This window comes from Thalassophryne amazonica, chromosome 20, assembly GCF_902500255.1.
Source record: "Thalassophryne amazonica chromosome 20, fThaAma1.1, whole genome shotgun sequence".
In the NCBI taxonomy this organism is placed as follows: Eukaryota; Metazoa; Chordata; class Actinopteri; order Batrachoidiformes; family Batrachoididae; genus Thalassophryne; species Thalassophryne amazonica.
The window spans coordinates 10,192,521-10,213,567 of record NC_047122.1 but is presented as its reverse complement, the minus strand read 5'-3'; positions in this window follow the sequence as shown (position 1 = coordinate 10,213,567).

The window sequence follows — 21,047 nt, the reverse complement described above, 5'->3', positions numbered from 1 at the left end:
TTGTGATAACCAGAGAAAGAGCACACGGCGGTCTCGTATCCACAGAGCCATCAGCTCAGAAATGGTCCGGTGGCTTGTGCCGTGTCGTCGCAGCTCAGAGCGCAGGGCGCTGTGCGCGGCGCGCTGAGCGTCCTTAAAGGGGTCCATAAAGCTGTACTAACAGACCTTATTCTCTGTGAAGCCCGTAAAATTTTCACCGAAAGCCAGATAAATTTTTCAAATAGTTTCCAGGTGCCAGTCTCTAGCAGCTTCTGAAAAAATTCTGATGGAAAAAAACCCCAAATCATTCCGCCATTTACAGACAATGAAAATCCGACGATGGGGCGGGACCACTCCTTCCACAAGGCGTGCTCACAGGCGAATGACGTCACCGACAGGCGTGGAAAAACTCACGCATGCGCACAAGGGTTCAAGCTTGTCTGACGTGAAAACATATGAATCAAATCCATATAGTTTAAAAAAAATAAAAAGGTACGATACTTTATGGACAGACCTCGTATGCACCATTTACTTGAAATTGTCCTTTGTTTATAATTCTTCATGTTCTAAAGCATTATTGTCATTATAAAATGTGTTTACAGATGAGTAGCATCAAATCAAATACCATGGAGGTGGAGAAAACCCACCGTCCCCCTAGTCAGAGACTCAGGTGGATGATGCCACAGGTCCAACCAACACTCCTCAACAAGTATGTTCATCACTTTACATCTAATTCTACAGTCTCTCATTTTCAATGATGTAGTATTTCTGCTGTTTTTGATCACTGTAGAGGACAAAGTAAAGTTTAATAGGGTGTAATCTGGTGTGATCTTTACATTCAGCAGTTAACTGTAATGCATCTGTGAGCTCAAAGGTAAGGGCATATTTAGAGTAGATTTTAACCTGCTCTGAGCTTTTCTTATTGATGAGGTCCCCACAATGCAATTTCTGCTACTTTCTGAGTATACACAGTGGGGGGAATTAGATACATTTGGTCTGAGACCTGGTGTGTGAAATGACCTCACAAAGCCTGGTATGTCCAGGATGATCCTTTTCTGCATATTATACAGTATTTACTTCAACTTGTCCTTTGTTTGCAATTCTTCATGTTGTAAAGCATTATTGCCATTATAAAATGTGTTTACAGGTGAGTAGCATCACATCAAACATCATGGAGATGGAGAAAACCCACCCTTCCCCCCATTAAGAGACTCAGGTGGATGATGCCACATGCCTCACCAACACTCCTCAACAAGTACGTTCATCACTTTACATCTAATTTACAGTCTCTTATTTTCATTGATGTAGTATTTCTGGTGTTTTTAATCACTGTAGAGGACAAAGTAAAGTTTAATAGGGCGTAATCTGGTGTGATCTTTACATTCAGCAGTTAACTGTAATGCATCTGTGAGCTCAAAGGTCAGGGCATATTTAGAGTAGATTTTAACCTGCTCCGAGCTTTTCTTATTGAGTCAAAGTATTCAAAGGATTCAAAGGTATTTTATTGTCATATGCACAGAAGAACATGTTCCCTGCACAATGAAATGTGTCTACTGCATTTAACCCATCCTAATTGCCAGTAGGAGCAGAAGTCGCCATTAGGCACCCGGGGACCAGCTCCAGATGTACATCCCTGCCTTGGTCAACAGCAGGGCTGAGCAAACCAAGACTGACCCATAACAAACGACATACACATAACACACAACACACATAGGCCGGCCCGGTACATAAACATATATTGAAAAGCAAAACACGAGGGAAAAGGAGAAAAAAAAAACCCTCATAGCTACTGCGTTACACAGCAGCAATGAGGAAAAAAATCCCCATCAGCACAGAAAAACAATAATCACACAGACAAAACAAGGACGCAGGACGACAACCGAGATTTGAAGGTCCAGTTTATCAGAACACTCCGGAAGCAGCCTATTTGGCGCCGTCAACGGCCTTGTCTGACAATCCTGGAGGGGGAGGGGCTCAGCCCTGAGCAGTCCACTGTCCACAGTCAACGTCAGAGCTGGAGAAGCTGAGGGAAGTGGGGGTGACCAGGGATTAGAGACATTTCATCTAAATTTTGGTGTGTGAAATTTTTTTTTGGCAATCTTTTTCCTGGTTCTCTCCCTCAGCCCCAACCAGTCCCAGCAGAAGACTGCCCCTCCCTGAGCCTGGTTCTGCTGGAGGTTTCTTCCTGTTAAAAGGGAGTTTTTCCTTCCCACTGTAGCCAAGTGCTTGCTCACAGGGGGTCGTTTTGACCGTTGGGGTTTTACATAATTATTGTATGGCCTTGCCTTACAATATAAAGCGCCTTGGGGCAAATGTTTGTTGTGATTTGGCGCTATATAAAAAAATTGATTGATTGATTGATTGAAATGTCCTCACAAAGCATGTTTCATCCGGGATGAGCATTTTCTGTATATTTTTTCAGTATTTACTTCAAATCATCCATTCTTTACAATTTTTCATATTCTTGATCAGGGGATATTTAGGGTAGACGTTAACCTGCTCTTGTTTTCTTATTGATTAATCATCATTGTATTCTGAGCACTCATGAGGTCCCCACAATGCACTTTCAGCTACTTTCTGAGGATACACAGTGGGGAGAATTAGATACATTTGGTCTGAGACCTGGTGTGTGAAATGACCTCACAAAGCCTGGTATGTCCAGGATGATCCTTTTCTGCATATTATGCAGACGTAAAGTTTAATAGGCCGTAATCTGGTGTGAGGATTTACGATGTCCCCACAACAGACTTTCAGCTCCTTTCTAAGAATACACAGTGGGGGGGGATTAGACACATTTCATCTAAAATGTTCATACCCAAGAATACCCCAAATCAGTATTTGAATGAAAATGTAATTTTATTCATAGGTGCATAAAATTTGGGTTGAACTCTAAACAGGGATTTGGGGCCCCATAAAAAGAAAGCAGCAGGCCGGTGGAAAGGTTTGATACGGTTTTACAGAAAACTATGCATTTTGATATTTTGGACTATATTTAACTGTATTAAGGGCCTCTCTGGGCCCTTGTCAATCATGGTGCCATAGAATCATTCTTTTTATTCTCCCCTTTTTTGGCACCCCTGACTACAAATGCTGGCAAATATTGTATACAACTCCTCATCATTTCAATGAAAAATTTGATTTTATGACCACTACAAGGTAACACTACACAGAAGAATAGGAAGAAGAAAACACCCTGGCAACAGAAAGAAGTGCAAGCGGTGGAACGGCACCTGAACAGATTCATCACATCCTGTATTGTACCAGCCAAGAGTGACTGTGAGAAGTGCTTAAGGGCTGAACCAGAATTTCTGAAGAATCAAGACAATGCAATGTCAATAGTGTGATAACATCTCTCTGGTAGGGATTTTTTTTTGTTTACATTCTAATTTAGTTCCTATCATGTCCCCACTAAGAATGTGGACATCATTTCATCAGTTCAGGTATTTGAAGTCATAAATAAGCTGACTAGCCTTTGTCTGGTCCACGTTATCTTTTTTCACTCCTTAAAAGCCTTTAGAACATGTCTATTAGGGTAGTAATTATTTTGCAAAGTTCTGAAATTTAATACTCTGACCCCCTGAATAGGTTCCACTTGATGAAAAAACATGCTGTTTAAATTTTTTTGTATATGTCAGAGTGTTCTGCAATTTGGTAAAATCGGAGATTCTACTAGTAGAGACTCCAATCAGAGACTCTACGAGCAGAGTCATAGATTCTGCCAAGCCATTCTTTATCATGACAAGATGATATCTGGACATAGAATGACAGCAATACCTTACTGTGGAAATTTAAAAAAAATACCTGTCATATCAACTTCATATTAGAACCACACCATGCTGAAGTGATCATAGTAAGAAAGTAAGAACTTTACATCACAGACACACCTTGCTCAGTGTGAAATCAAAAACAATATTTTCTGTAGAGTCTCTGATTAGAGTATCTACTAGTAGAATTTCTGTGACTTGGAAATGTTCACGCATCCATCTCCTGTCTTGTCTAAAGAAAACTGGCAGTAAAAATGATTTGCGTGTGTTATACTAAAGGAGACCATTACTTATGCAAACCCTTTATCTTTGCATTGATATTTTTATTTAACTTATTCAAGTTGTATCAAACTACATTGAGAAGCTTGACTTACTTTATGTATTTGAAATTGTAAGTGTAGCGGCTGCACTCTGCGTTGTGTTGTTATGACTCCGCCCATTCGCTCCCCTCGGGACGCGAACTCACGATCCTCGGCATGGGTGTCGGACTCTCTAACCAGAAGGCTAAAACCCAGGGCTCTGGCCTTGTGACCAGAGAATCCTTTTGAGCTGTTGGGAGTGAGGTTTACTAACTACATCTGCACAGCGACACCTGCTGGCCTCCGTTACATATGAACAAATTAAAATGTGAAATACCAAGGGGCCGGATACTTTTTCAAGCCAATGTAGCTGTTATGTCTCGGACGCAGCCCGGAGAACCGACCAGCGTTTGAAGGACCCAGTATAAAATAAGCAGAGCACAGTACAAAGGATAACAGAGTTTAATGAACATAACAGTGCTGTGAAAAATATAAAAGTGCGCGGTCTGGCGTGGTGGATTGCAGTGCGCTCCCAGCAGCGCTAACGGTCCGGAGCCAGAACTGGTTCGGACCCAAGGACCCCGCCAACACCCCCCAGGTGGCCGCGACAAACCGAGTCTGTGAAAGAAGGAACCATTATGTGAGTCCACACTCAACACACAGAGAGAACGCTCAAAGGTGTACAAACAGCAAACACTTCCTGGCTTAATTACTAATCAGCTTCCCACCCTGCAGGCATGGAACACCCTGTTCACAAAACTCCACAGCAGTGGAAGCTGATTAAACGACTACATACAGCTCAATATAATAAAGGTGTGAGGGACACCACATTTACTGACTGTATAAATGTTAGTCACAAAATCTAACGTACCTCAGGAAGTGTGCTGACGAGCGTGAGACCTCACCCTCTCCTCTTTCACAGACCATGCATCAAACCTGGACGTTCTCCACTGATGATGAGATGGCTCCCGAGACGACAATCTCACCCGTCTGGTCACAAGGTCGAGTCTCTGGCAAATACACACTGTGTACTCCAGTCTTAAATGCCACCATGTTCCAATCCATTGTAGATGCACCACAGCTGTGAGTCCTGACGAGCCGCAGGTGATCAGCCTCAGGTGATCAGGGTGAGGTCCTGATAAACTCAGCTACACAGCCACTCAGTCCCAAATGCAAGCCACCTGGAAGGAAAAACAAAAGACAGAAACAAAAAGGCAGCCAGGCCCCCCAGCCATACAACAGTAGCATGAAAATGGCAAAATTTCAATGCTTTGAGCTCCCTCTAAAAATTCATACAAACAAAAGCATACCATGATTTTTCATCAATTGGAACCTATTCACGGGGGTCAAAGTACTCAATTTCAAAACATTGCAAAATAAGGACCACCCTAATGTCTGTAGTTTATATTTCCTCATTTTGCATTATACTTTGACATGCCAATAGTAATTTATTTGGGAGGGAGGTTAATTTTTTTTTTCCTGTTTGTTCTCCCTTATTTTGATAGGGATGTTGGAATCCTTTTGCAAAAGGCACTTTTGATTTGATTCTTTTGTTTGTTTTACTTTCCATGCTGTTGGGTTCAAATGTTGAGCAGAAGATATTAAAAGTTGAATATTTCAATCTACATATGAGTTTAATGTCTTGACATTACGTTAGTAGTGGTTTTATTATAGTGGTACTAAGTGCCTGGTGTGAGGGTGTGTAAGCTGTTGCTGGGTCACTCACTACAATTACAAATGTGATAAAATAGTTGTGACTGTGTGAGAATTAAAGAGAGAATACATTCAGCAGCTAGCTTTAATTTTAATTGTTTACACATGAAGCAAGGAAAGACAGTTTCTGTTAATCTATGAATAATTACATTAAAATTCCTATCAACCCAGGGATATCAATCAATCAAGTATGAATTCTGCTGTCTTTTGGATGGTATCACCTAAATTAATTTGAATTTCAAAATTTGGACTGTTGACAAGCTACATGCCTATGCTTTAATTTTACTTAATCCTGAAGATTAAACCTTTTAAATAAATGGAGTAATCTGATGATTTACTACATATAGATAGATCCATGCCTCTGATAATACATTTGTTGCAAAAGTCCCCACTAGTCATGTGCAAATGTGTGTGAATTATGCAAATATTATGGAAATTTAGTACCCATAAACTACATTAAGTCGATTTTTCATATGTCCCCACTAATGATGTGGACAACATTACTTCATCATAAGCCGTGTATAAGCTAACAAGGCTTTAACTAGTCCACCTGATTTTTTTCAATCCTCCAGAGCCTTTAGAAAGGGTGGCCCCCGCAAGGGTTGATCAGAACATGGTCCCCCACAAGCATGGAAACTAGTATGTGTTTGTGTGTGTGTGTGTGTGTGTGTGTGTGTGTATGCATAAGGCACACTTAGTGCCACTGGGCAGCTTCGCTAAAAGTTTGCTGGCATTGGGCCATGCTGTCCCCTGCATCAGACGGAGCCTTTTCAGTGAACTTTAATTTTTTTTTTTTTTTTTTTTTGCCCACTTCAGGAGCACAACGCAACTCTGGACACTGCGATGGTTAGATTACAACAATGGAATTAATTTTTATTTTGGGTGAGAGGATTTTAACCACAGGCTGCTGTCCCGGCTTCACGTCCATGTTGTGAAACACTCCTGGGCTGCTGTTGGAGGTGAGATTCATGTTTATTAATACTTTCACGTAGGGCTGAAATGATTAGTCAAGTAATTTGAATAATTCAATTACAGCTTCGAGGCACATTCTGTGTTTCGAAGCTTCGTTTAACGTTGTAGTACATATGCCAGGCCTGTGTGTGGCGCTGTAATGTCCCCAGAAAAACAAACAGAAGAAGACTAGAGCAAGCGCTAAACAAATTAGCACAAAAGCTACAGCTTTCCAATGTCAATCAATCAATTCAATCAATTTTTTTATATAGCGCCAAATCACAACAAACAGTTGCCCCAAGGCGCTTTATATTGTAAGGCAAGGCCATACAATAATTATGTAAAACCCCAACGGTCAAAACGACCCCCTGTGAGCAAGCACTTGGCTACAGTGGGAAGGAAAAACTCCCTTTTAACAGGAAGAAACCTCCAGCAGAACCAGGCTCAGGGAGGGGCAGTCTTCTGCTGGGACTGGTTGGGGCTGAGGGAGAGAACCAGGAAAAAGACATGCTGTGGAGGGGAGCAGAGATCGATCACTAATGATTAAATGCAGAGTGGTGCATACAGAGCAAAAAGAGAAAGAAACAGTGCATCATGGGAACCCCCCAGCAGTCTACGTCTATAGCAGCATAACTAAGGGATGGTTCAGGGTCACCTGATCCAGCCCTAACTATAAGCTTTAGTAAAAAGGAAAGTTTTAAGCCTAATCTTAAAAGTAGAGAGGGTGTCTGTCTCCCTGATCTGAATTGGGAGCTGGTTCCACAGGAGAGGAGCCTGAAAGCTGAAGGCTCTGCCTCCCATTCTACTCTTACAAACCCTAGGAACTACAAGTAAGCCTGCAGTCTGAGAGCGAAGCGCTCTATTGGGGTGATATGGTACTACGAGGTCCCTAAGATAAGATGGGACCTGATTATTCAAAACCTTATAAGTAAGAAGAAGAATTTTAAATTCTATTCTAGAATTAACAGGAAGCCAATGAAGAGAGGCCAATATGGGTGAGATATGCTCTCTCCTTCTAGTCCCTGTCAGTACTCTAGCTGCAGCATTTTGAATTAACTGAAGGCTTTTTAGGGAACTTTTAGGACAACCTGATAATTATGAATTACAATAGTCCAGCCTAGAGGAAATAAATGCATGAATTAGTTTTTCAGCATCACTCTGAGACAAGACCTTTCTGATTTTAGAGATATTGCGTAAATGCAAAAAAGCAGTCTTACATATTTGTTTGATATGCGCTTTGAATGACATATCCTGATCAAAAATGACTCCAAGATTTCTCACAGTATTACTAGAGGTCAGGGTAATGCCATCCAGAGTAAGGATCTGGTTAGACACCATGTTTCTAAGATTTGTGGGGCCAAGTACAATAACTTCAGTTTTATCTGAGTTTAAAAGCAGGAAATTAGAGGTCATCCATGTCTTTATGTCTGTAAGACAATCCTGCAGTTTAGCTAATTGGTGTGTGTCCTCTGGCTTCATGGATAGATAAAGCTGGGTATCATCTGCGTAACAATGAAAATTTAAGCAATACCGTCTAATAATACTGCCTAAGGGAAGCATGTATAAAGTGAATAAAATTGGTCCTAGCACAGAACCTTGTGGAACTCCATAATTAACTTTAGTCTGTGAAGAAGATTCCCCATTTACATGAACAAATTGTAATCTATTAGACAAATATGATTCAAACCACCGCAGCGCAGTGCCTTTAATACCTATGGCATGCTCTAATCTCTGTAATAAAATTTTATGGTCAACAGTATCAAAAGCAGCACTGAGGTCTAACAGAACAAGCACAGAGATGAGTCCACTGTCCGAGGCCATAAGAAGATCATTTGTAACCTTCACTAATGCTGTTTCTGTACTATGATGAATTCTAAAACCTGACTGAAACTCTTCAAATAGACCATTCCTCTGCAGATGATCAGTTAGCTGTTTTACAACTACCCTTTCAAGAATTTTTGAGAGAAAAGGAAGGTTGGAGATTGGCCTATAATTAGCTAAGATAGCTGGGTCAAGTGATGGCTTTTTAAGTAATGGTTTAATTACTGCCACCTTAAAAGCCTGTGGTACATAGCCAACTAACAAAGATAGATTGATCATATTTAAGATCGAAGCATTAAATAATGGTAGGGCTTCCTTGAGCAGCCTGGTAGGAATGGGGTCTAATAAACATGTTGATGGTTTGGATGAAGTAACTAATGAAAATAACTCAGACAGAACAATCGGAGAGAAAGAGTCTAACCAAATACCGGCATCACTGAAAGCAGCCAAAGATAACGATACGTCTTTGGGATGGTTATGAGTAATTTTTTCTCTAATAGTTAAAATTTTGTTAGCAAAGAAAGTCATGAAGTCATTACTAGTTAAAGTTAATGGAATACTCAGCTCAATAGAGCTCTGACTCTTTGTCAGCCTGGCTACAGTGCTGAAAAGAAACCTGGGGTTGTTCTTATTTTCTTCAATTAGTGATGAGTAGAAAGATGTCCTAGCTTTACGGAGGGCTTTTTTATAGAGCAACAGACTCTTTTTCCAGGCTAAGTGAAGATCTTCTAAATTAGTGAGACGCCATTTCCTCTCCAACTTACGGGTTATCTGCTTTAAGCTACGAGTTTGCGAGTTATACCACGGAGTCAGACACTTCTGATTTAAAGCTCTCTTTTTCAGAGGAGCTACAGCATCCAAAGTTGTCTTCAATGAGGATGTAAAACTATTGACGAGATACTCTATCTCCCTTACAGAGTTTAGGTAGCTACTCTGCACTGTGTTGGTATATGGCATTAGAGAACATAAAGAAGGAATCATATCCTTAAACCTAGTTACAGCGCTTTCTGAAAGACTTCTAGTGTAATGAAATTTATTCCCTACTGCTGGGTAGTCCATCAGAGTAAATGTAAATGTTATTAAGAAATGATCAGACAGAAGGGAGTTTTCAGGGAATACTGTTAAGTCTTCAATTTCCATACCATAAGTCAGAACAAGATCTAAGATATGATTAAAGTGGTGGGTGGACTCATTTACTTTTTGAGCAAGCCAATAGAGTCTAATAATAGATTAAATGCAGTGTTGAGGCTGTCATTCTCAGCATCTGTGTGGATGTTAAAATCGCCCACTATAATGATCTTATCTGAGCTAAGCACTAAGTCAGACAAAAGGTCTGAAAATTCACAGAGAAACTCACAGTAACGACCAGGTGGACGATAGATAATAACAAATAAAACTGGTTTTTGGGACTTCCAATTTGGATGGACAAGACTAAGAGACAAGCTTTCAAATGAATTAAAGCTCTGTCTGGGTTTTTGATTAATTAATAAGCTGGAATGGAAGATTGCTGCTAATCCTCCGCCCCGGCCCATGCTACGAGCATTCTGACAGTTAGTGTGACTCAGGGGTGTTGACTCATTTAAACTAACATATTCATCCTGCTGTAACCAGATTTCTGTTAGGCAGAATAAATCAATATGTTGATCAATTATTATATCATTTACCAACAGGGACTTAGAAGAGAGAGACCTAATGTTTAATAGACCACATTTAACTGTTTTAGTCTGTGGTGCAGTTGAAGGTGCTATATTATTTTTTCTTTTTGAATTTTTATGCTTAAATAGATTTTTGCTGGTTATTGGTAGTCTGGGAGCAGGCACCGTCTCTACGGGGATGGGGTAATGAGGGGATGGCAGGGGGAGAGAAGCTGTGTAAGACTACAACTCTGCTTCCTGGTCCCAACCCTGGATAGTCACGGTTTGGAGGATTTAAGAAAATTGGCCAGATTTCTAGAAATGAGAGCTGCTCCATCCAAAGTGGGATGGATGCCGTCTCTCCTAACAAGACCAGGTTTTCCCCAGAAGCTTTGCCAATTATCTATGAAGCCCACCTCATTTTTTGGACACCACTCAGACAGCCAGCAATTCAAGGAGAACATGCGGCTAAACATGTCACTCCCGGTCCGATTGGGGAGGGGCCCAGAGAAAACTACAGAGTCCGACATTGTTTTTGCAAAGTTACACACCGATTTAATGTTAATTTTAGTGACCTCCGATTGGCGTAACCGGGTGTCATTACTGCCGACGTGAATTACAATCTTACCAAATTTACGCTTAGCCTTAGCCAGCAGTTTCAAATTTCCTTCAATGTCGCCTGCTCTGGCCCCCGGAAGACAATTGACTATGGTTGCTGGTGTCGCTAACTTCACATTTCTCAAAACAGAGTCGCCAATAACCAGAGTTTGATCCTCGGCGGGTGTGTCGTCGAGTGGGGAAAAACGGTTAGAGATGTGAATGGGTTGGCGGTGTACACGGGGCTTCTGTTTAGGGCTACGCTTCCTCCTCACAGTCACCCAGTCAGCCTGCTTTCCCGGCTGCTCGGGATCTGCCAGGGGGGAACTAACGGCGGCTAAGCTACCTTGGTCCGCACCGACTACAGGGGCCTGGCTAGCTGTAGAATTTTCCACGGTGCGGAGCAGAGTCTCCAATTCGCCCAGCCTGGCCTCCAAAGCTACGAATAAGCTACACTTATTACAAGTACCGTTACTGCTAAAGGAGGCCGAGGAATAACTAAACATTTCACACCCAGAGCAGAAAAGTGCGGGAGAGACAGGAGAAGCCGCCATGCTAAATCGGCTAAGAGCTAGTAGCTACGCTAAGCTAGCGGATTCCTAAAAACACGCAAAGTGAATAATGTGTAAATAATTTAGAGGTGATTCAGCAGAAGGAGTGCTTTAGTTAAGGCACGTAAAGATTACACTGGGAAACAAATCGTAATCTAGATAACTAGATCAATCTAACTGCGCAGATTAAACAGCTAACAGATACAGAAAAACACCGCTGTGCTCCGGAACAGGAAGTGATACAATACCGCAGTGAGAGCCAACCACCAGTAGAGGCAAGCAAGAGGATCCAACCAAGGATTAGGGTTGGGGACAAACAGAGGGAAATAAAGCCTTTTAGGAAAAGATGGTCCATGCTGATCATCTGAAATAGCTCACTGTGCATTTAAAGCAAAGCAGTGTGTTTGTTTTTTTAAAACACAGTTTCGGCCGCTGGCCGCTCTAGGTGCGGCGGCCGGCTGCTGCCTCTCTCTGCCCGGTGTGAGAGGCTCAGCATTGCCCTCACACAGCTCCGTCCCGGCCATAGACAGTCTCTGGGAGAAGTCCACTCTTTCATCTGTGTTTTGCTTAGACTCGCAATGAGTGTTTCGCTTTTTAATTTTCGCTTTTTTGGGCAACACACAACGCTTCACAAACACGGAAACGCAAATAAAATAATAATAATAATAAAAAAAACAGTGACTGCGAGGCTGCATGTTCAACTTCCAGCTGAAAATGAATGCATTGGCTGAATCGCAGAGAGAGTATTAAAAAGAAATTCATGCAGGGACCCAGTCCACCACCTTAATAAATAAATAAGTAAATAAATAAAAACTGTTAAATTTTACAAGTTGGGGAAAACAAAAAACAGAAAGCCACAACCCATCGCCATTTCAGCAAAATGTCAAGACTTTGGCCCGACTTTGGCTGAGCTCCTGACACCAGGAAAGATCCAAAACTTGTAAAGATGTGAAAAAAATAAATTACCCACGAAAACAGAAAGGGATACACTATATTTGACAATCTCCGTGATGACGCAGTGAAATTGCGCCATTACCTAGGGAGAGCCCTGAACTGTTAATGTTTTAAAACGCAAAAGTACTTTTTAACTGATTACTCGATTAATCACCAGAATAATTGATAGAATACTCGATTACTAAAATAATCGATAGCTGCAGCCCTACTTTCATGGCCTGTCATATCTCCTACAGAGTTAGAAGTTGATCATATATTACAGAGTGAGATCTGTCCAGCTCCAAGCCTAACGTGTGTAATGACTTGTTACTGTACACCACGGAGAGGCGCAGCTGCCTGTGTTATATACAGTTATGATGGACACAATATTCACATTGTTTACGTTGCCCATGGATGGAATGGACAAATATCTGTACTGTAAGGTCTACTGTGGATAACAGCCTGTTCAGATTTGTGGCGGCGTGCGCACAGTAGCACATGTTGCTTTTGGTTTGATAGCCGCTGTTCAAATTCACTGTACATGATAATAATTCTTAATTATTATCATGATGAAGGGTGCCACATACATTTCAACAGTTCGTTTGTAGTCTGGGGAGTGGTGGGGGTGTGGGTGGGAGTGGATATTATGATACGTGGCACATGCAGGTCATACCGGCAGGCTTTACTGTGCCAGATCTATCTTTAGGTTCCTTCTTATGGGCTCAAATCATTTTGGATCCAATTTTGCCGCCATCACAATACATAAATTGCGGTCAGATGGTCCTCAGATTGCACATGGACTGCCATCAGATAGGTGGCCCATCTCAACAGCACCCAGAGGGTTTTGAACATGTGGAACACACTTGGCACTGCCCGCCGATTTTGACCAACTGTTTGGACTTCCGCAGATGGCTGTCAGAACATTTTGGAACTGAAATCTGACACTTTTTGGATGTGTACCAATTCAGAATTTTGACACCATTCTGCATGATTCTGGCTATGTGTGACAGGGGTACTACTCTCGCAACTGTGGCGGAACATAAGAGAACTTTGTCGGTGTCCATTCCCGTGGATCATTCAAGAGAACTTCCATGGATGTAAAGTTCAAAATGTGTGAATAAAAACATCTTTCTCCCTCTTTCTTTCTTTTCTATATATGTATATGTGTGTGTGTGTGTGTGTGTGTGTGTGTGTGTGTGTGTGTGTGTGTGTGTGTGTGTGTGTGTGTGTGTGTGTGTGTGTGTGTGTGTGTGTGTGTGTGTGTGTGTGTGTGTGTGTGTGTTAATGTGAGGTATGACTATACGTAGTTGGTTTCTGAGTAATGCAAAAGTAATGAGTAATGAATGAGTAACAAACCGAACATGAATTGTAGAATTTATGAATTCCTGAGGTTTAAACACAAAATAACTGTAGTATTGAAGAATCAAAACTGTTTAGAAATTGGCAATGTTTAAAAAAAATATATATATAATTTCAGGTAGATTTTGATTTTCTCACAGAAAGAAACTGTATTCCAGTTTACAAATAAAATTATGTACAAATACAGTATGTGAAACGAAGTGTTAATTTGAGTCTTGAAAATATCCAAAGTAGGCAATATCAGTAGGCTAAAACAGATGCATTAAGAGGACCAATATATTAATGCATTGCCATTCAGTACATTTTCAGTCTTGTTCCCAGTGTAAGCAGTTTGTGCCTGAAGTACTGTGGCTTCAATGGTGGCTGAGACAAAAACTCAGGTGTGGGAGGAATTTGTAGAGGCCATGGAGCATGACCTTCAGTCAGCCTTGAAGCAGTTCTGCCAAAGGGAAAGGGTGGCAGTCCAGGCTGTGTTCAGAAAGACAACTGCTAAACTGGACTGAGGATGTTGTTGGGCAGTGGAAAGAACACTTTGAGGATCTGCTCAACCCTACTGACATGCCCTCTGTTGATGAAGCAGGGACTGAGGCAGATCTGGTGCCATCACCCTGATCCTTCCTGAGATGTGGAAGTCTCTGGATGTTGTTGTGCTGAGAAGTACCTGTGGATTGGCAAACTGGGGTGGTGGGTTCCATCTTTAAAAATGGGGATTGGCGAGTGTGTTCCAATTATAGAGGAATCACTCTTCTCAGCCTCCCTGGGAAACCCAATGCTAGGATACTAGAGAGGACATTTTCACCAGAAGCATCAGACACAGCAGTTAATGTGCATCTATGTAACATACTGACTTTTTCCAAAGCCCTAGAAAGCTGAGCGATCGCCATCTTGGATTTGCATCTGTAGAACCACAAAAAACTTTAGAAAAACAGCATTAGAACGAGTCTCGCATCACCCTGCTGGGAGAAGCTTTTTTCAGCTACTTTTCGGAGTGACGCTGAGCCGAGGGAGGACTGATGACTTGGTGGAGTATCGATCGAAGTGCGAGAGCATGCAGAGCTGCACAGAGGAGCCAGAGTTTAGGCCTGATTGTGGGGAAAAGGAAGACATAGAGCCGTGGTCGTGGAACAGACCTACTAAATCCAAAATTTCTCACTTTTGGATATATACAAACAGCTTAGTCTGAGGTGAGAATAATTTAAAAATAAAATGTGATGTTACTGCACTGCTGAAGGTTTAATGCTTGGCTAACATTAGCTTAGCATTTTAGCACAGTTGAACTGAGTGAACACTTTAATTTGTAAATGGTTCAGTCTTTTTATTTTTAACAAATAAAGCTACAGATTTTTGTTACTTCTGATACCACAAAAAGCTTTAGAGTGTTTTTTCCTTTTTTTTTATTGTTTAGTGTTTCTTTATATTTTAAGATTTTTTTAATTCATCCCACAATCAGGAACATTTGCTGTGCAGACAACCTAAATTCAGATGCACTTCAATAATTTCCAGTGATGAGCTGAACACTATGAAGTCCAGCCAGAAGAAAACATCTCTGCTCTTCAAAATGGGACAAAAGTGTCTTCAACAACTCCACCAGAGGTCAAAGCTGCAGAAGAGACCTTCATCTGGTTAAATGTCCCGAGAGTCTAGCAAACCAATATCTGCTTCTACGCTTCTAAATAAAACAAAGGCCCTTTAAACAGCAACTATTTTATTATTTTTTTAAAAAGCTGTTTCATTTTATATTTTAACATTAAATGAATGGATCATTAAAAATATCCATGAAGTCAAAGTTTAGTCAAAAACCATTTGCAGTTAGAAGCCATGCCCCTGTTGTGTACAATTTTAAAACATTCACAATCACTAGTCAAATTCATATTTTAGAAATGACTTTGTTCTGATCACAACATTAAAGGCAATCACATATTCTGACATAATGACAAGTTGAAATGACTCAGTAAAAAAAAATATTTCATCATGAGGTTTATGTCACATGATTTATAATCACAATGCAGTCATTGTTAAATCATCTCCTGTTGCATTGATAATAAACATTCGTATTTAGTGTCTGTTTTTCTGGTTGAAATGAGATATGAATAATATGTACACATTAATTTTATGCTATTTTATTTGTCTAAAAATAAATGTCCAAGTATGTTAAACAAGAATAATCTCAAATGAAACAACAGGTACGTTATGGTTTTAATTTACAGATGAAGAAAGGTTTCTAAAGATTTTTTTTTTTTCAGTAAGCAGGGATTAATTTTGAGGTAAAAAAAAAAAAAAATACATTTGCAAGGATTTTCTTCAGAAAACTGCTGTGTACCAATGTGCAGTTCTGTGACAGGTTTCTGCCACTGATCTGTATAAAACACTGTATTTTATACAGATCAGTGATTTCTGCACTGTTGTCTTCTGTGTTTTGGCCTGATGTCTTGTTTCTATTGGACAGTGTGAAGCTATGTCACAGCTCACAACAGCGAAAGTTGGATTGGGTTGAATTTTTCCCTCTGCTTGGTCTAAAAAAGTAACCGTTACTGACTGCCACAATTATTTTTCCTGATTTCTTATAGTGTTTCTTGAAGCCAGAAAGTTGCCATTTGAAATGACTTTAGTTTTGTGTCATGTCTCTGATATGCTTTTTTTTCTACAAAATTAAACAACAAGCAAAACATATTTATAACTGTATATAAATTACTATTCATTCATCTTTTACCACTTAGTCCAATTAAGGGTCGCGGGGGGCTGGAGCCTATCCCGGCAGTCATAGAGCACGAGGCGGGGTACACCCAGGACAGGACGTCAGTCTGTCGCAGGGCCACAAACAGACAAGCAAACACAGACACACACACACACACCTACGGACAATTTAAAGATTCCAATCCAGCTAACCCGCATGTCTTTGGATGTGGGAAGAAACCGGAGCACCTGGAGGAAACCCACGCACACACGGGGAGAAAATGCAAACTCCACACAGAAAGGAACCCACGACCTTCTCGCTGTGAGGCAACAGTGCTAACCACTAAGCCACCGTGCTGCCCGCAGTTCATATACTGCTGTAAATTTTTAATTCGGATGCTCAGATTTCATTCAAAATATATTTGCACAACACTGTAAATACTAAAATGACTTAGAAAACTCACAGCTGTTGCAAAATAATTTTATTTGCAGTATGTCATTATCTCCTTCAGCTGCATAGTAGCTCGGATAATAAACCCGGCTGAGCTGTCCATCACTGACACTTTGGTTACTGTATTTTTTACAGAATTATTCCGATTTGGGTTATTTATTTATTTTAAAACAACTTCTTTGAGTGTACAACAACAAGGTCTTTCTCGTGTTTGAAGCTAACATCTGAAAGGTCTCGGCTATGACCCAGTATTTTTACTCCTGCTCAGGTCTCGTCCCTGTAGCTTCTGCTTGGCTCACACCTAAATCTTTGATTTTTTTTTTTTTTTTTATCATTTTAAATCAGCAACACTCTCTTGGGAAGAGTTCAGACCTCTTCAACCTCTTCATTGCTTTGTAGCTCTGCTGTAAGTATTTGATCTTCTATGCCCTTAGAAAGCTACAAAGCAGAACATCCCTGATTTTCAAGTAGCCATCTGGAATCCAACAAAGAGTGACATCTCCTTGGATTTTCTCTGAAACAGCACACACACACACACTGCATGTCCATTGTATGTTCTGTTTGAAGGCTCATTCACTGAGCCGGTGCAGTTTGTGTAGATCATTTAAATGATGAACCTGAAAATATTTGAACCGGGGTTCTAGTGAACTGCCTTTATTAAATAAATAGTTTTTTGTTAAAATCTGGTATTTTCTGCGAAAGAGGTCAGTGTCAGTCACCTGTTTCAGTTTGGACCACAGCAGAAAGTCTCTTGTTCATTCTGATTAAATCATTCAGCCCAAAACTGTCATTTTATTTTACAAGATGTTTTTGCACTGAAAGTCAAAGCATTCTGGGCTTGGTGGGCCATGCTACCATTTTCTCATCCAGTATTCCTTGGGTTCTTTTGCACACACGCTGTACTGGAGACAGAATTGGACATGGACAAAGAGACGCACAGTCTTCGCTAACAGCAGAGGTTCTGATATGGATCAGAGACAAGGATTGGATGAGGAAGGTATGACTGAAGACAAAGTGTTTTAATCACCTCCCCCAGGCCACAGTATAGTGCAGACGATTATCGTCACAGAACATCTGAAATATGTGTGTTTGCCTCGGGGCTTATCACACTTGGTGGCTGGAAATCAGTCTTTTTTCAGCGTCCGCACTGACCTTGAGTGACTGTGTAGTAACAGGGAGGGCCTGAAATGACTGGAATCATTCACTCTTGTCTCAGGCTGTTTTCTTCTCCACAATTCCATGGAGACGTGGGTGTGCCAAAGGCAATCGAGTCACTGACATTTAACCACTGACAGCTAGCATTTAGTTCTCAGCAGTTCTACACAAACAAATGTCTTCACAGCTTATTTTCAGTTTTGAAGTATCTGTGACTGTTGAGAACGAGGAACCACAGAACCTTAATGTAGGAATTATCTCAAAGTCAAACCCACAAATGCAAAGAAATATTAAGAGGTAATGTAAATAAAATGGCTTTTATTTTATTGTAACCTGTATCACCAGAACAAAAAAAATAAATTTAAAAAGAAATAAAAGACAGTGCATCCAGAAACTATTCAATTAAATTTTTCCCCTCAAAATTCCATTCACAACAACCCATAAGGACAACATGAATAAAGTTTTTTTTTTATTTATTAAAAAAATAAGAAATCATGTGTACATGTGTATTCACACCCTTTGCTCAAGTCTTATTGAATATGATGCCACAAGCTTGGTGCACCTATCTTTGGGCAGTTTTGCCCATTCCTCTTTGCAGCATCTCTCAAGCTCCATCACGTTGGATAGGGAGCATTTGTGCACAGCCAGAGATGTTCAATCGGATTCAGGTCTGGGCTCTGGCTGAACCACTCAAGGACATTCACATAGTTGTCCTGAAACCACTCCTTTGATATCTTGGCTGTGTACTTAGGGTCATTGTCCTGTTGGAAGATGAACCATCAGCCCAGTCTGAGGTCAAGAGCGCTCTGGAGCAGGTTTTCATCCAGGATGTCTCTGTACATTGCTTCATTCAAAGGAACAGAAATGTTTCTGTACCCTTCCCCAGATTTGTGGCTCGAGACAATCCTGTCTTGGAGGTCTACAGACAGTTCCTTTGACTTCATGCTTGGTTTGTGCTCTGATGTACACTGTCAACTGTGGGACCTTATATGTGCCTTTCCAATTCATATCCAATCAACTGAATTTACTGCAGGTGGACTCCAACTAAGCTGCAAAAACATCTCAAGGATCATCAGTGGAAACAGGATGCACCTGACCTCAATTTTGAGCATCATGACAAAGGCTGTGAATACTTATATACACGTGATTCCTTTGGTTTATAATTGAATTGTAGATATCTCTAATTGCAGATATAAACAGATCAATTCTGACCAGGGATAATTAAAATTCAATCTATATATTTAACTCCTATCACTTTAAACTATATACAGTGTCCTTTTTTCAGTATCTTAACCCTCTGGGGTCCGAGGACATCTTTTGGACAGTTCACTCGCCTGGCATAAATGTTTTATTATTGCTGTTAACAGCTCTCCCTGCATCCCACAATCAAGTTTTATGTCTCTTTTTTTCAGGACAACCTGTTCTTTCATAATATATATGCATTTGTTGTGTTTTATAAGTGTAATAAAGGTTTACAATCAAAAATAACAAAGAAAAAAGTAAAGCGAAAAATAATTTTCCACACACACTTATTCAAAACACACAGCAAACTATAATAAACAACTGTTTTGACACTTTATAAAGATAATTTGAGGTCTTGTGTGAAAGACTGTATAACACAAAGTTCAAACAATAAACAACAAATGCACATTTTGAACAATATATACAAAATGGTCTATGTGTTTATGCTCCAGTCTGAGGAGTGGCCCCTCTCCCTCGCCCCATTGATATGATAAACAGTGCTTTATGCCAGAGGGAGAGAGCCACAGAGTTATCCAGTAACATTCAGATGCAAACTAGTGGAGCAATCCTGATAGTTACACACTCTTTGTTTGAGCACGTGAGATTGTCATGCGAGGCTCTCCGTCTGCTTTCACTGATAACTGTGCGTAATGGTGCAGGGTGCATTGGAGGAGTTGGGGGCTATTCAAACGGGCCAACTAGTAAGATATCACTCCTGAAAACGATCTTTGGTTTATCACGTGAGGTAAACCTGCCCTACGATTGGATTTTGGAAAACCATGTGACGGTGAACCAATTCCGATTGAACACTCACATTGCACACATCATCACACAGCTTCTATGAGGAGTACAAAGATGGCCGACAGTGGATCGAAAGTCTGCGGCGTTAACTTTTCAGCAAAATAACAAAACTAAGTTTCTATCTCATATCATTAAAAAGTTATTTATAATTTAGTAAAGCTTGGTCCCAGCCATGTTTATACAATGGCGTCGGCCCCAGAGGGTTTCACATAGTGAAATGATGTTGTTGATATTTTAAACATGAATTATTATTGCTCTAGATATCTCAAACTTGAATTCTAGTTAGTCCTAAGGTAATTTCAGATATCTATTGTCAATTAATTAATTCATTCATTTTCTGCACAGATCTGGCAAGTTGCTTCCGATGGACTGTTTGCTGTTGTGATGCATGTGACGCTCTTCTCTACAAGTTGTAATTGTTTCTTTTATTTCTAACACTTCTTCAATCAATCAATCAATCAATCAATTTTTTTATATAGCGCCAAATCACAACAAACAGTTGCCCCAAGGCGCTTTATATTGCAAGGCAAGGCCATACAATAATTATGTAAAACCCCAACGGTCAAAACGACCCCCTGTGAGCAAGCACTTGGCTACAGTGGGAAGGAAAAACTCCCTTTTAACAGGAAGAAACCTCCAGCAGAACCAGGCTCAGGGAGGGGCAGTCTTCTGCTGGGACTGGTTGGGGCTGAGGGAGAGAACCAGGAAAAAGACATGCTGTGGAGGGGAGCAGAGATCGATCACTAATGATTAAATGCAGAGTGGTGCATACAGAGCAAAAAGAGAAAGAAACAGTGCATCATGGGAACCCCCCAGCAGTCTACGTCTATAGCAGCATAACTAAGGGATGGTTCAGGGTCACCTGATCCAGCCCTAACTATAAGCTTTAGCAAAAAGGAAAGTTTTAAGCCTAATCTTAAAAGTAGAGAGGGTGTCTGTCTCCCTGATCTGAATTGGGAGCTGGTTCCACAGGAGAGGAGCCTGAAAGCTGAAGGCTCTGCCTCCCATTCTACTCTTACAAACCCTAGGAACTACAAGTAAGCCTGCAGTCTAAGAGCGAAGCGCTCTATTGGGGTGATATGGTACTACGAGGTCCCTAAGATAAGATGGGACCTGATTATTCA